This window comes from Theropithecus gelada, chromosome 7b (assembly GCF_003255815.1).
Source record: "Theropithecus gelada isolate Dixy chromosome 7b, Tgel_1.0, whole genome shotgun sequence".
NCBI lineage: Eukaryota > Metazoa > Chordata > Mammalia > Primates > Cercopithecidae > Theropithecus > Theropithecus gelada.
Genome location: NC_037675.1, coordinates 67,187,676 through 67,204,066, shown reverse-complemented (window position 1 = coordinate 67,204,066; position 16,391 = coordinate 67,187,676). Strand labels below are relative to the sequence as shown.

At 39.0% G+C, this 16,391-nt stretch overlaps 1 pseudogene; it reads left to right on the top strand.

The window, feature by feature from the left end:
- Positions 1 to 2,673: 2,673 nt before the first annotated feature.
- LOC112629279 lies at positions 2,674 to 4,152 on the top strand (annotated as a pseudogene).
- The last annotated feature ends 12,239 nt before the right edge of the window (positions 4,153 to 16,391 follow it).

The following is a 16,391-nucleotide window of genomic DNA, read 5'->3' as shown; positions in this document are numbered from 1 at the left end:
AACTTGAACAGATCAATTAAAAGTAATGAGATTGAATCAGTGATAAAAAGTCTCCCATGAAAGCAAGCCCAGGACCTGATGGCCTCACTGCTGAATTCTACTAAACATTTAAAGAACTAATACTAATTCTTCTCAAACTCTTGCAGAAAATTGAAGAGGAGAGAATTATTTCAAACTCAATGTATGAGGTCAGCATTATCATGATACCAAAACCAGACAAATATACAATAGGAAAAGAAAACTATAGGCCAATATCCCTGATGAACGTAGATGCAGAAATTCTCAAAAAAAAAAAAAAGAACTACCAGCACATTAAAAGATCATCCACCCTGATCAAGTGGGATTTAACCCAGGGTGCATGGATGATTCAACATACACAAATCAATAAATGTGATACATCACATGAATAGAATGAAGGACAAAAACTGATCATCTCAATTAGATGTAAAAAACACATTTGATAACCTTCAACATACCTTCATGATTAAAAAAAAAACTCTCAACAAACTAGTTATAGAAGGATCATACCTCAACACAATAAAGGTCATATATGACAAGCCCATAGCTGTACAGAATGGGGAAAAGCTGAAAGCTTTTCCTCTAAGACCTAGAACAAGACAAGGATGCCCACTTCATCCTAGTAATGAAAGTCCTTATGCAATTAGGCAAGAGAAAAAAATATTCATCATAGTAGTGAAAGTCCAGGGCAACTAGGCAAGAGAAAAAAATAACAGGCACTTTAATTGAAAAGAAAGAAGTAAAATGATCCTGTTTGCAAACAATAATTTTACATATAGAAAACCCTGAAAGTTTCACCAAGAAAACCTCTTAGAACTAATAAACAAATTCAGGAAAGTTTCAGGATACAAAATCAACATATGAAATCAGTCACATTTCTATACACCAACAGCAAACCAGCTGAGAAAGAAATTAAGAATGCAATCACATTTAAAATAGCTATTAAAAAATTAAAATATCCAGAAATAAATTTAACCAAGGAGGTGAACTATCTCTATAAGGAAAAGTATAAAACATCAATGGAAGATATTAAAGAGAATACAAACAAATTGAAAAACGTACCATGTTCATGGACTGGAAGGATTAATGTTGTGAAAATGACTATGCTACCAAAAGTGTTCTACAGATTCAATGCAATCTCCTTCAAAATTCCAATGGCATTGTTTACAGAAATATAAAAGGCAATTTTAAAATTTATATGGAACCACAAAAGACCCCAAATAGCCAAAGCAATCCTGAGCAAAAAGAACAAAACTGGAGGCAACATGCTACTTGACTTCAAAATACACTACAAAGCTATAGTAACCAAAAGGGCATGGTGTGGCATAAAAAGATACATGTGGAACAAAATAGAGATCCCAGAAATAAATCCATGTATTCACAACCAACTGATTTTCAACAAAGGTGCTGAGAACATTCAGTGGGAAAAAGATAGCCTCTTCAGTAAATGGTGCTGAGAAAACTGAGTATCTATACGCAGAAAAATGAAACTAGACTCCTATCTCTCAATAAATCCATCTACAATAAATCAACTCAAAATTGATTAAAGATTACATGTAAGATGCAAAACTATGAAACTACTAGAAGAAAACATGGTGGAAATGTTTTGAGACATTGATGTGTACAAAAATTTTATGGAAAATACATCAAAAGCACAAGCAACAAAAGTAAAAATAGACAAATGGAATTATATCAAACTAAAAAGATTCTGCATAGCAAAGAAAACAACAGAGTGAAAAGAGAACTCGCAGAATGGGAGAAAATATTTGCAAACTATTCACCTGACAAGGGATTAATATTCAGAATATACAAGGAACTCAGACAACTTAGCAAACAAATCAGATTTAAAAATAGACAGATTTTAAAATGTGCTGAATAGACATCTCTCAAGAGAAGACATACAAACAGCCAGTAGGTGTATGAAGAAATGTTCAACATCACTAATCATCAGAGAAATGCAAATTAAAACCACAATAAGATATCATCTCGTCCCAGTTAGAATGACTGTTATCAAAGACAAAAAATAACAAATGCTGGAGACGATATGAAGAAAGGGGAACTCATACATACACACTGTTGCTAGGAATGTAAACTAGTATAGCCATTACGGAAAACAGTATGGATATTGCTCAAAAAACTAAAAATAAAACTACCATATGAGCCAGTAATTCCACTGCTGGGTATATGTTCACAAGAAAGGAAATCAATATATCAAAGAGATATCTGCACTACTGTGTTTATTGCAGCACTATTCACACTAACCAAAGTTTGGAAGCAAGGTAAGTGTCCATCAACAGATGAATGGATAAAGAAAATGTGGTACATATACACAATGGGATATTAGTCAGCCATAAGAAATAATAAAATTCTGTCATTTGAAGCAACACGGATGGAACTGGAAGACATTATGTTAAGCAAAATAGCCCAGGCACAGAAAGACAAATATTCCATGTTCTCACTCATATATGAGAGCGAAAAATGTGGATCTCATAGCAGTAGACAGTGGAATGATGGTTGCCAGAGGCCAAGAAGAGTGGGAAGAGGAGATAAAAAGAGGTTGGCTAATGGGTACAAAAATACAGTTAGATAATAGGAATAAGTTCTAGCATTTGATAGCACAGTAGGGTGACTATAATTAAGAATAATTGATTAGAGTGTACCCAAAACAAAGATCTAGCCAATCAAGTCTCTGTGTGCCTGGAGAGACTGGGCAGTTTGACCCTTAAGCCTGAATATTCAACCATCCTACTCTTTGAAGCAGACACAACTGCTCTGCATCAGACTGTCACCACATTTGGGTCTCTCGAAACCATTCAAATTCCTGAGCATTTGATGGCTCATGCTAGTTCATCAAATATTGAGCCTTTCCTGGAGAAAAGAGGCTATAACCCAATGCAAGAGCAGAATCCAGCCTCACAGCTGTCCCTCTCAGCAAATAGCTCCTTGGAAGCAAATCTGCCAGTGGTTGTCTGGACTGGCTTACCCAAAAGCAGACCTTGGAGAATAGTCAGACTTCTATCAGAGCCTGCAATTTCTTCAGTAATGTCTGGGAAAACCTAAAGGGCTTAGAAAACTGGCTCCTCAAGAGTCAGCAACAGGAAGTTCCTGAAAAACCAAGTTATCAAAAGTGTAATAGCCATTCCACTACCAGTTCTTTCTCCATTGAAACTGAAGATCAAGAGCTTCCTGATCAAGATGGGACAGACCTATCAGATTGGTTGGTGACTCCCTAGGAACCCCAGAAGCTGGAGAAGCTTGAAAATGGCAGTCGTGAAACCAATGAGAAGTTTAAGCACTTGTGCCAGTCCTACAATGTGAATGATTGACTTGTCAAGACCAACTCCCATACCAACTGTCAGGGCAACAAGCCCAAGGGGGTGGAGATTGAAAACCTGGGCAATCTAAAGTGCCTGAATGACCACTTGGAGGCCAAGAAACCATTGTCCACCTCAGCATGGTTACTGAAGATTGGCTTGTCCAGAAGCATCAGGATCCATGTAAGGTAGAGGAGATGTGCAAAGCCAATGAGCCCTGCACAAGCTTTGCAGAGTGTATGTGTGATGAGAATTGTGAGAAGGAAGCTCTGTGCAAGTGGCTTCTGAAGAAAGAAGGAAAAGATAAAACTGTGATGCCTGAGGAACCAAAACCTGAGCCTGAGAAGCATAAAGATTCCCTGAATATGTGGCTCTGTCCTTCTAGAAAACAAGTAACAGAACAAAGGCACTAAAGGTAATGGTTCCTTGTAGAATTTCTGATTCCTTCCAAGTCATAAAGAACAGCTCTTTGTCAGAGTGGCTTATCTGGCCGCCATACAAAGAAGGAAGTCCCAAGGAAGACAGAGCTGGCAAACCAAAGCTTAAAAGCCCCATGACCACTTCCTGGTGTCCCTTTAACACAGCTGACTGGGTCCTGCCAGGACAGAAGATGGGCAACCTCAGCCAGTTATCCTCTGCTGAAGACAAGTGGCTGCTTGGAAAGAAGGCCCAGGAAGTATTACTTAATTCACCTCTATAGGAGGAACATAACTTCCTCCTAGACCATTTCGGCCTCCCTGCAGTTTGTGACCTTTTTGCCTGTAGGCAGCTTAAAGTTGATAAAGAGAAGTGGTTACATCAAATTCCTCTGCAGATGTGAAGGAATGGACAGCAAGAGTTGAGCAGCTTTCTGCCAATCATCACACATCATGAGCTGAATGACTACAGGTTGCCAAATCATTGTTTCTGGGTCTGACCAGTGAGCTCAGTTCTTCTCCTGCCTAATTTTGTACTAGTGAAGTGAAGTGAGTCATGAGATTGAGTTACTGTTTAAAAGAAAAACGCCATTTAGCAATGCTGAGGTGATTCAGTTCCTTCCTTCTTACAGAAGTATTAATCCATCCTACACTAGAAATGCAGCATCTTGGTGGACTGGTCTTTTTCACAAGCCTCCAAGTCTCCTTAGATTGGGTTGTTACTAAAAGTATATTAAAGCACTCTAGTCTTAAAAATGAAATATTTCTGTAATTGAAGTATATTGATGTATTCTAAAGGTAGTAAACTTCCGTAACTTTTAATTGCCCTATAGATGCTTCTCTTGCTGTGGGTTTTCTTCTGTTAGTGGTCTAAAATCATGATTTTTCTGTTCTGTTAACATATTGTGTATTTTACACAAAAAATTAACCTGGCCAATAGCAATTACCAAAAATACATATTAACAATCTTGGCAATTTTTGACATCAACTACCAAACATTTTGGCCTACATGCTAGTTCTACAATATTTTTCATCTTCACTTGAAAGAAACTCAGCTATTGTCTTTATTTCTTTATGTAAATGTTATTAAAGTATCCAGTGAGCTCTTTTAGAAGGGCTCTGTATTATTTCAAGACTATTTTCAGGGTAGTTCTGGCCTTTCAAAATATTCTACAGACCTACAGGGTTTAAAAGAACCTCAGTACCAACTAAGCAAATAGGCAAGACGTTGGAAATGTGGTCAAGTACTTGAACCATTCACTATCGTAGGGATTTTGGGTGCATCCTGTGTAAATGGAAGCTGAGCTTGACACATCTGGTGCTTTTAACTAGGAATAAAGTTGTCCTCTCACTGCGAGTACAGTATACCTGTACCTCCAAAAGTACAACACAGTGACATTGTTGTGAACAGACCGTTTTCAACACTTGTGCCTTGGGGTGTTCATTGAAGCTTTATGAAAACTGCTGATGTTTTTTCAATATCCTTAAAGTTATGTCCATGCTTTAAAATGTCTCTGTAAGAGAGAAGAGGGGTTTATAATGTTTTTAAATTCTCTAAGATATTTTTGCTGCTTTCCAGACTTTGAAACTATTAAACTTCTTAACTGTCTACGTTATTAGAAATACTTCTGGGGAAACTTCATGGTCCCACAATGTCATTGCCATACAGCTTCACTAGAGTTCTTTGAACCACAGCTGAAAAGAGCTTTGTATTATTTTTAATCCCCTCCCCAGATATAATTTAGAACTATTATAATAAAGGTGGTGGGTAAAAACAACTTAAGGAGCCTTTCTAGTTACCTTAAGTTGCAGCTAACTCTGTAGTTTCTTTTTTGAGGCCTAACAAACATACTGTATTTTGCATTATCAAAATGTAATTTACATTACTCACTATGTTAATGAGTACATAAAACATTCTTTTGCATTGATGCATTTTGTATCTGCCTTCATTAAAAGCAAAACAGCCCTTAAAAAAAGAAAAAAAAGAAGAAATTAACCACAGCCATATGTCTTTGTTACCTACAAATGGTTTTTGTTTTACTCTAATACATCCCTGAGGTGATGCTATAAAGTGAAGGCCAGAGTTTATGTCTTAAATAAAGCTTCCTGGAAAAGGACTATACTAGGTACTTCAAACTATTGACATTTCAAAGAATAGACTCTTGGATACAGTCTTTTGATGTAACATAACTTACACAACTTTCAGACTGCACCTGTGGGCTAAGGCATGATTTCTAGAACTCTTTTTAGTTGAGAAGCAGACAGCTTCACGAGATTGCTAACCCAAGATCCAGAGGAACAAGAATTAATTATAGGACTGAATATACTGATAAGGGAAATTTTATTGGGATTATCTGGAATATTGTTGTTTTTGTTTTAATGTTCTGTTTTCTGAGTCTATAAGAAAGCCATTTCCCTCTCTTCTCACACTTCTTTAACCCATGACAACTCTGCTTTTGTAAACTGAAATGAAACAGATTTTAGACAATTCCTGCTTACAGAGCACAGAGAAGTCACACAGACCTGTGCCCACCAGTGTCCTACCCCAAGCCAAAACCACCACCAGTGTGACTGCTCACACATTTGCCAGCAGGGTCCTCAACAGCTGCATTGCCTCTGCCACTGTGGTGAACGCCTGCAGGGAGGCAGGCACCCCAGCACCTGTGAGCACCCTGCCACAGCTGCCACTACTGATGCTGCTGGCATGTGTGAATGAGGAAGGATCCTGTTGTCACTACACTAAGAAATGCTTTGGTTGACACCACCCATTGGAGTGCAGTGACCAGCAGTGTTGGAGTACCTTGCTCCCCACCCCCAACCAGCAAAGTAGATTCCTAACCTCAAGGAGCCAGAGAACAAATTTGGGGCCCAATACAAGTCCCCCAGAGTTAGAGTGTGCAATCTCAAAGTTAGGATCTGAGTGTTGGCCACCTAAAATCTTCCAGAAACAAAGCCAGTTGGCTGAATCCACCTTACACCGAAATCAAACCCTCAAAGTCATCAAATAGGATAAAGGAAAGAACAAAAATTCAAAGGTCAGCAACCTCAAAGGTGGAAGGAACATAAGCCCACAAAGATGAGAAAGAATCAACACAAGAACCCTGACAACTAAAAAAGCCAGAGTGTCTTCTTTCCTCTAAACAACCATATCACCTCTCTAGTAAGGGTTTTGAACCAGGCTGAGATGATTGAAATAACAGAAATAGAATTCAGAATATGGACAAGAATGAAGATCATTGAGCTACAGGAGTACATTGAAACCTAATCCAAGGAAGCTAAGAATCATGATAAAACAATGCAGTAGCTGACAGATAAAATAGCCAGTATAGAAGAGAATGTAACTTGCTTGACAGAGCTGAAAAACACACTACAATAATTTTATAATGCAATCACAAGTGTTAATAGCAGAATAAATCAAGTAGAGAAAAGAATCTCAGTGCTTGAAGCCTGGCTTTCTGATAATAGACAATCAGACAAAAATAGAGAAAAAAGAATGAAAGGGAACAAACAAAACCTCCAATAAACATGAAATTATGTAAAGAGATCAAATCTATGACTCATTTGTGTCCCTTAAAGAAATAGGGAGAGTGTAAGCAGCTTGAAAAATGTATTTCAGGATATCATTCATGAGAACCTCCCCAACCTAGCTAGAGAGGCCAATGTTCAAATTCAGGTAATGCAGAAAGCCCCCTAAGATACTTCACAAAAAGATCATCCCCAAGATACATAATCATCAGATTCTCCAAGGCTGAAATGAAAGAAAAATTGTTAAAGGCAGCTAGAGAGAAAGGTCAGGTCACCTACAAAAGGAAGCCTATCAGACTAATGGTGGACCTTTCAATAGAAACCTCCAAACCAGAAGAAATTGGAGGCCAATATTCAGCATTCCTAAAGAAAGAATTCCAACCAAGAATTTCACATCCAGTCAAATAAAGCTTCATAAGCAAGGAGAAATAAGATTTGTTAACAACTTCAGTAAAGTTTTTAAACAACTTTAGTAAAGTCTCAGGATACCAAATTAATGTACAAAAATCACTATCTTTCCTGTACAAGCAAATGCTGACGGACAAGCAAATGTTGAGGGAATTTATTACCACCAGACCTACCTTACAAGAGCTCGTGAAGGAAGCACTGAATATGAAAAGACTGCTACAAGCCACTACAAAAACACACTGAAGTACACAGACTAGTGATACTATAAAGTAACCACATAAAAAGTCTGCAGAGTAGCCAGCTAACATCATGATGACAGGATCAAATCCACACATATCCTTGTGTGGATATTCAATAATAACCTTGAATTTAAATGGGCTAAATGCCTCAATGAAAAGACATAAATGGCAAGCTGGATAAAGAACCAAGACCCATTGGTATGCTGTCTTCAAGAGACCCACCTCACATGCAATGACAACACAGGCTAAAAATAAAGGGATGGAAACAAATCTACCAAGCAAATGGAAAACAGAAAAAGACAGGGGTTGCAGTCCTAGTTTCATACAAAACAGACTTTAAACCAACAAAGATTAAAAAAAGACAAAGAAGGGTGTTACATAATGGTAAAGGGTTCAATTCAACAAGAATACCTAACTATCCTCAATATATATGCACCTAACACAGGAGTAGCCAGATTCATAAAGCAGGCTCTTAGAGGCCTTCAAAGAGACTTAGACTTCCACACAATAATAGTGGGAGACTTTAACATACCACCACCAATATTTGACATATTATTGAGACAGAAAATTAACATAGATATTCAGGACCTGAGCTCAGCACTGGATGAAATGGACCTGACAGACATCAACAGAACTCCCCAAAACAACAGAATATATATTCTTCACATCACCACATGGCACATACTCTAAAATAGATTACATTATTGGAAGTAAAACACTCCTCAGCAAATGCAAAAGAACTGAAATCACAACAAACAACCTCCCAGACCACAATACAATCAAATTAGAAATCAAGACTAAGAAATTCACTCAAAACCATACAATTACATGGAAATTGAATAACTGCCCCTGAATGACATTTAGGTAAATAATGAAATTAAAGTAGAAATCAAGAAGTTCTTTGAAACTAATGAGAACAAAGATGCAACATACCAGAATCTCTGGGACACAACAAAGGCAGTGTTAAGAGGGAAATTTATAGCACTAAAAGCCCACCTCAAAGAGTTAGGAAGATCTCTATTTAACAACCTAACATCATAACTAAAAGAACTAGAGAACAAAGAGCAAACCAATCTGAAAGCTAGCAGAAGACAAGCAATAACCAAAATCAAATCTAAACTGAAGAAGACTGAGATGCAGAAAATCATTCAAAGATCAACAAATCCAGGAGCTGTTTTTTTGAAAAAAATAATAGAATAGATAGACCACTGGCACACTAATAAAGGAGAAAAGAGAGAAGATCCAAATAAATACAATCAGAAATGAGAAAGGGGATATTACCACTGAGTCCACAGAAATACAATAATCATCAGAGAATATTATGAACACTTCTATGCACATAAACTAGAAAATCTAGAAGAAATAAATACATTCCTGGACACATACATCCTCCCAAGACTGAGCCATAAAGATATTAAATCTCTGAACAGACCAATAATGAGCTCTGAAATTAAGTCAGTAATGGCCCACCAACCAAAAAAAGCCCAGGACCAGATGAATTCAAAATTGAATTCTACCAGATTCTACAAAGAATTCTACAAAGAAGAGCTGGTACCATTCCTACTAAAACTATTTCAAACAATTGTGGAGGAGGGACTCCTCCCTAACTTATTCTATGAGTCCAGCCTCACCCTGATTCCAAAACCTAGCAGAGACACAACAAAAAAAGAAAACTTCAGGCCAGTATCTTTGATGAACATTGATGCAAAAATCCTCAGCAAAATACTGGCAAACCAAATCTAGCAGCTCATCAAAAAGCTTATCCACCACAATCAAGTAAGCTTTATTCCTGGGATGCAAGGTTGGTTCAACATACACAAATTAATAAACGTGATTCACCACATAAACGGAACCAAAACCAAAAACCACATGATTATCTCAATAGATGCAGAAAAGGCTTTCAATAAAATTCAACACCCCTTCATGTTAAAAACTCTCAATAAATAGGTATTGAAGAAACATGTGTTGTGCACATGTACCCTAGAACTTAAAGTACAATTAAAAATAGTTTTTTTGAGCGGGGGCCAGGCACAGTGGCTCATGCCTGTAATCACAGCACTTTGGAAGACCGAGGTGGGTGGATCATGAGGTCAGGAGTTCAAGACCAGCCTGGCCAAGATGGTGAAACCTCCTCTCTACTAAAAATACAAAAATTAGCTGGGCATTGTGGCAGATGCCTGGAATCCCAGCTACTCAGGAGGCTGAGGCAGAGAACTGCTTGAACCCAGGAGACAGAGGTTGCAGTGAGCCGGGACTGTACCACTGTAATCCAGCCTGGGTGACAGAGTAAAGCTGTCTCAAAAAAAAAATTTTTTTTTCAAGAAACAGATTTGAAATATCTGATTCTCATTCAGTTCCCAGAATTCAGAAACTCTTAAAGAACCTCCTTACTTTTCATGGCAATAGAGCTATTTGCACAATTTTGGTAGGAATTGGTCCTGCTTTTCACCAGAATGTAATTAAACAAATTGAGAGTGAAATCAAGGCCTTGTCTGAAGTGTCATATCTGAGAATGGTGCTCATTTAATCAGATATGCCCACCAGTTTGCTTTAAGAAACAGAAATTGGTTATACTTAGAGAATCAGTGCCTACAAAGCCCTCCCAGGAAAGCTGGCCTGGTTCCTGGCTGACAGAGTCCCTCGCTTTCAGAGAGTTAGAAAGGTCATTTTCTAGTAGACCAGTAACTTTAGAATATTCAGGGACTGTAAGAAAAACAGATTTCACCCAAATTCATAGGTTACTGCAGGTGAAATTTGGTATAGAGAGTTTCTTGGAATTGATTTCCTAGCCTCAAGATAGTAAATAGTAAAGGCTTTTAAACCCATCTGAGATTTTTATGAAAACTCCCAGACATAAGTTAATTTTGTGGCATTAGTTGTTGCTCAGCACTATATAGCTCAAGATTTGCAAAGATTGGCAAACTTAAGAGAAACGATATGCTAATTAACATCCTTGCTGCATCTATGTAAACAATCAGGCTAAACCTAATTGAAATCAGCCTTATTTTGTGATCAAGAAGTCTTTCTTTGAGATTATGTAATCACAAGGAGGGGAAGGAGATTGTTAGAAAAAAATTGTGAAAGACTTTGAAATGTACTAAAAGCTACCAAAGAGATTACTGGATGTTTTTATTGGAAAACTATGCGTTGTCTAGAGTATACCACTTTGGCTTACCTAATGCTATGTGGTTTAGACCTCTCATATCTTTGAGCTATTTTATGACTCTGTAAGTTATAAAAATAAAATGATAACAAAGCAAACAATTTTTGTCTATAAACATGCAAATTAGTTCTGTCTGGTGGAGAAACAATTGATTCCCACTCCACCCCAACAATTATGGAAAAAGCCAATTTTGCATTTATTTGTAAATTCATTTCATGACCTACATATAGCTCTGCTCTTTGAATTCTCCTTTGAACTACTTGTAACATCTTACTGATGTCCTCATGAATTAATAAGTTAAATAAAATATTTGACATATGTTCACTTTGTATATTTATTTGACAGTCATGGTTTTATCTTAAAACTTAAAAAAGTATCCATTAACAAGTTAAATTTGTTTTGTTTTTGTGGTGTAAACTCCATTATATTTATTATTTATATATAATTATAAAAACATTGCATTGTCAACGGTTAACTGGTTGACATAATGTTAGTTTAATAGACACTCAATTGAGCATTTATTAAATTTTGCTTTCTATCTTGGAATTAATAGTTTAATTTTAGGTTTCTAACATTCTTGCAGGTACTTGAAAAGTTCTTAAGCTGTAAGCACTGTAACTGTGGGGTAAAAATCAATAAAATAACTGTGTAGTCACTCAATAAATACTTGTTGAATAAACGATTGAATTACGAATAATATCTATCATTTTGGCAGCATTTCCCAAGTGCCATACATTTATATATACACCAGGAATAAAAAATACAAGATGAAAAATAAACTAGATAGTAAGATTTGTTGGAAATTATTATTGTTATTATTATTATTGCAACAATGGCAATATGGCAATAATAATGGGCTAAAACAGGTTGAATATCTTACCTGCAATTGCACAGTTCTAAGTGCCAGAAGCAATATTTGAACCCAGTTTTCTGACCATAGAGTTCATAGTTCATACCTTTTCACTACCCAGGATATGGTCTTGAGTCTTGTGCCTCTTTGAGGAAATCCCATCATGGTGATTCACATTTTCTTTTTTTTTTTTTTTGTCCTTCTACTCTCAAGCCCCATTATCCTTGTTCTTGGCTAAGGAGACATCTCACTGGAAAGCACAGCACTCACAGGCCTTGGGTTTCCAGTTCTGCCAGCAGGACAACGTAGCCCTTTCAGAAGCTACGTATTCTTGAGCAAGTTACTTAATATCTCTATTAAAATAAGAATATTAATAACATCTTACCCTAAGGGTATTGAGAAGGAAAATGAGATAATGAAGTAACAAGCTTGGCACCGTTCCTGGCACAGAATAAGTGCTCAGTAAGCAGTGGTCCAGGTCATAGTTGCTTCCAGATTCCTGCTCCTCTCTGGCTACTCTAAAGCCTCTGAACTTCAGCCAAGGGCGGCAGGGATTAGGTTAGGAAGGAAGAAATGGTAGTAGAGGACACAATTTGCATAAGCCTTTACATTTTATGAAAACTCTTTTTATTCCACAATGGAACAAGTCTTTTGAAGCAAGGCAGTACAACCTAGAGACAATTTAAACAAATTCCAATTGGAGAGTTACAAGGGAGATTGCAGAAGGAAACTGGAGTCAAGCCTTACTGGGTCCAAATCCCAGTGGCCCTGAGCCAAGCAGGCTCCTGATTGCACTGAGCTCAAATCCTTCTCCAGGCCACAGAAATAAAAGGGAAGTGAGGAGAGGAGACCACAGGGCATTTGGGGTCCCAACTTAGGCCAAGCCAAAAACTCGGGTCTGGGTCCCAGTCTTTATTCTTGAGGAAGTTATTTGTCAGCAAATGGAGGAAAACCTGGGAGGGGCTTGTGTTGTTGGAAAAATATGTTAGTTTCTAATGCACACAAAGTCCCGAAATAAAGCTGAGCAAAGCAGCCACTGTGTCTCCCATTGCTTTCGTAGATCCCCATGGCCTTCATCACTGAGTTCTGCACAAAGGGGGCTCTAGGTATGTGCCGATTTCCTAAGGAAGATATACCAGACTGAAGCAAGAAAAGCAGGGTAGGTAGCGGTCTTAACTCACTTCTGAATGAGTGTGACTGTGATCTGCACTGTCAAAGCACGGGTCTTGCTCCATTCAATAACCACCTCCAAAAACAGTTTGGGGCTGTACAGGAGGGGCTGTGGAGAGGCGGGAGAAGTCATCATTACAGGTACAGAATTGGACTCTAACTTTAATCACAACCTCCAGTGAGGTCTTCCAGACCCGCCAAATCTCACAACTTCAGTTGAGACTTGGCCTTGAAAATGCGTCCCTGGCAGCTACAGTGTGGCACAGAGAAGAAGCCTGGGCTTTGTTTGCCTTTAACAAAACACCGGGTTGAAACCAGCCACTTAACCCGCAGAGTAACTTCATTTGCTTAACATCTCTAAGCCTCAGTTTCTTTGTTTCTAAATTAAGGTTAATAGCATAGATCCCATAAGGTTGTCATAAGGATTAAATGAGATAAGTGGGAATTAAAAACACTTGCCTTGCAAGGTGTTCTAAGATTAAATAAGATGATGTATGAAAATCCAAGCCTGGCATTAACAGGCCCTTAATTGTGGCTGGGTTGGTTTGGTGGGGGGGGGGGCTATAAATCACCCCCTCTCCTTTTCATGATCTGCGCAAGTGAGATACAGAAAAAAAACGGAGTCTAAAAGATTAGCTTTGGAACCAGTAGAGACAGATAAGAGAAGAGGCATTGGCCTGCAGACAAGGGGGCTTCCTAACATTTTACCTTGGAATCAGCAGTGTCTCTCCAGTGCTGTTTCCTCCTAAGGAGTAGAGCTAACATTTCTTCATGGAAGCATCAGGACCGGGGAGTTAGATTCTTCCTGGCAATAAGTATATAATACCTCTCCAACAGATGGCACATATTATTAAAAACATCCCACTGTTATATACCGGTATGAACTTGCCTTCTTAATTCAAGTCCTAACCCTTCAACTTGTGGTCTTGAAATATTTACATCACTTATCCATGTGTTAACATCTTAACAAGGAATTCTTCACAGATCAGCTTTTCAGAGAAGCACAGGATCCCTGAGTGATCAATTTCTTTTCCCCACACTTAAGCCACATCCACAGATTTTCTATTTTCATCACAACACTATAAATATCACAGTAACATTTTAAGTATATCCTTAGGTTTTTCTCTCCTCATCTGCTGTCCCTAAGGAGCAGGTGGGGTGCAAAAGAAAAGATGGAAACCACGCTCAAGGAGCCCCAGCCTCCTCTGCTGTCTTCAATAAATGCTGATGTCCTGCCCATAAGCCTGGCACTGGATTGGAACTGACTCCTGGTCCTATCAATTTCAACTTTCTACTTAATACTATATTATGTCAAATCTTCTAGGCTTCTTTTAAAACTCTGGATGAGCATGGGAGCTCAGACACACACATACACACTTGTACATGCACATGCATGCTCACATCCACTCACATTCACCCCTCAGTCTCAGCAGGTGATGTCTAGATGACGTCTCATGTTTCGTATAGACAATAGGAATCACCATCTGGAAAGTCCTTCAGAGTCACACATTCAGAGCTACAATCCACCCACATCCACGTGCATTCTCTCTTCCTTTCCCTCTCCTATAATAAAGAAGTTCAATCAAAGCAATCTGAGGCAAGTTCTCTTACCTATTTTTGGATGACATCATCCCCTCCTTCTCAGGAATCTTTACTTTTCAGTGATTCTTTTTCTCTTTTGTACATGCAAGATCTATATTTCCATTGAATTTTCATGAAGAATGTACTCCCATTTAAAAAAAAAAACCTCTCTCACCGCATCCTCATCAGTCAACTAGCACCCAGCCTCTCTCCTCCCTGTCGCAGCCAAGTGTCTCAAAAGTGTCGTCCAGCCACACTGACAACATCTGCTCACCTCTCACACAGTCCTCAGACCACCCCAATCTGACTCTTTGCTCCACCAAAAAAAAACCAAGGCTACCAATGATCTCCAAGTTGCTAAATCCAGCAGTTTCCAGTCCTTGCCTCAGTCATGCTCCCAGCAGCGTTTCAGAATTTGAAGACTCCCTTGGATACCTCAAGGCAACCAATGCACAGCCTTGCCCCTGAACTGATCCTGACTTGGTTCTCCAAGCTCAAGAGGCTTTCCATCATCTAACCAGCTACCAGAATTCATCTGGAGTCACCCACAACACCTCTTTCCCTCTTACCCTCTATATCCAATTTGCCAGCAAGTACACTGTTTTGCTTTTGAAATATTTAAGTTGATCTATTTCCCTCCATTTCACTGCTATCCCTCTCCAAGCTACCATTTTCTTTCACTTGGTCAACAACACTGACTTCTTAAGCAGTTTTCCTCACAGAGCCTTCTGTCCTGAATGAACAGAAGGTGAGTGGTATTTTTTTAATGCAAATTTGATTTCCTCTCTCTCTCTCTACCCCCTCCCATCCCACCCTTCTTGAAACTCTTCAGTGGTTTTTTATTGCTCTTAGAATCTAGATCCAAATCCTTAACATGGCTCATAAGATCCAACAAGGTCTGGCCCCTGCAGGGCCTCCATTTGTCTCACAGTTTGTGTGGAGCTCCGCTTGAAGTTGTGCAGTGCACAGCTTGTACAGCTGTATACCTAGGATCTGGGCCCTGACCTATCTCTCGAGTCTCATTTCTATCGCTCTGGCCCTTCTACTCTATACTCAGCCACATTCTCATTTCTCAAATGTGTCCTGCTCACTCCAGCCAACAGTGTTCTTCATTACCTAGTACACTCTCTTCCTCTCTCCCAAATTCTTCTCTCAGATAATTTTCAACCAAAAGTCACTTCCTCAGGGTAGCTGTTAGTATTGATCACAGTCCCAGCAAGAAACAGACAGCATACTCCAAGACGGCGAGTGAAGGGAGTTTAATGAAGGGGCATGTAACAGCATCTGGACAGGGTCAATGGAGACCAGCAAGGGCTGGAGAAGTACCCTCAGCTGGACCCTGTTGCCACCCCTGGGTCTGAAGGAGCAAGAGGAGGACATTGCGGCTGTAGGAGAGGGGTCTTCTGACAGCAGCTGTGACCCCCAGAAGAGGAACACAACACTGCTAAACTGTAGCCCAACGGGGAGGAGGCTGGGCTAGAAACACTTCCACCCCTCCCCTTCCACTCTCTGATCTCCCGCTGGTGTCTCCCATTGGCTAAACCCACGCAAAAGTCAGAGGGCAAGGGAACCCACTGTGGCTCTCTAGGGGTCCGAGTAACTAGAAGAGGTTGCTGTGACCTGGAGAGCAAGTGGAGCATATTGTGCCTACCTTCTCTCTTCCCCCTCATTCAGCTCTCTTTGATATATGCTGCTTTAACACAGTAC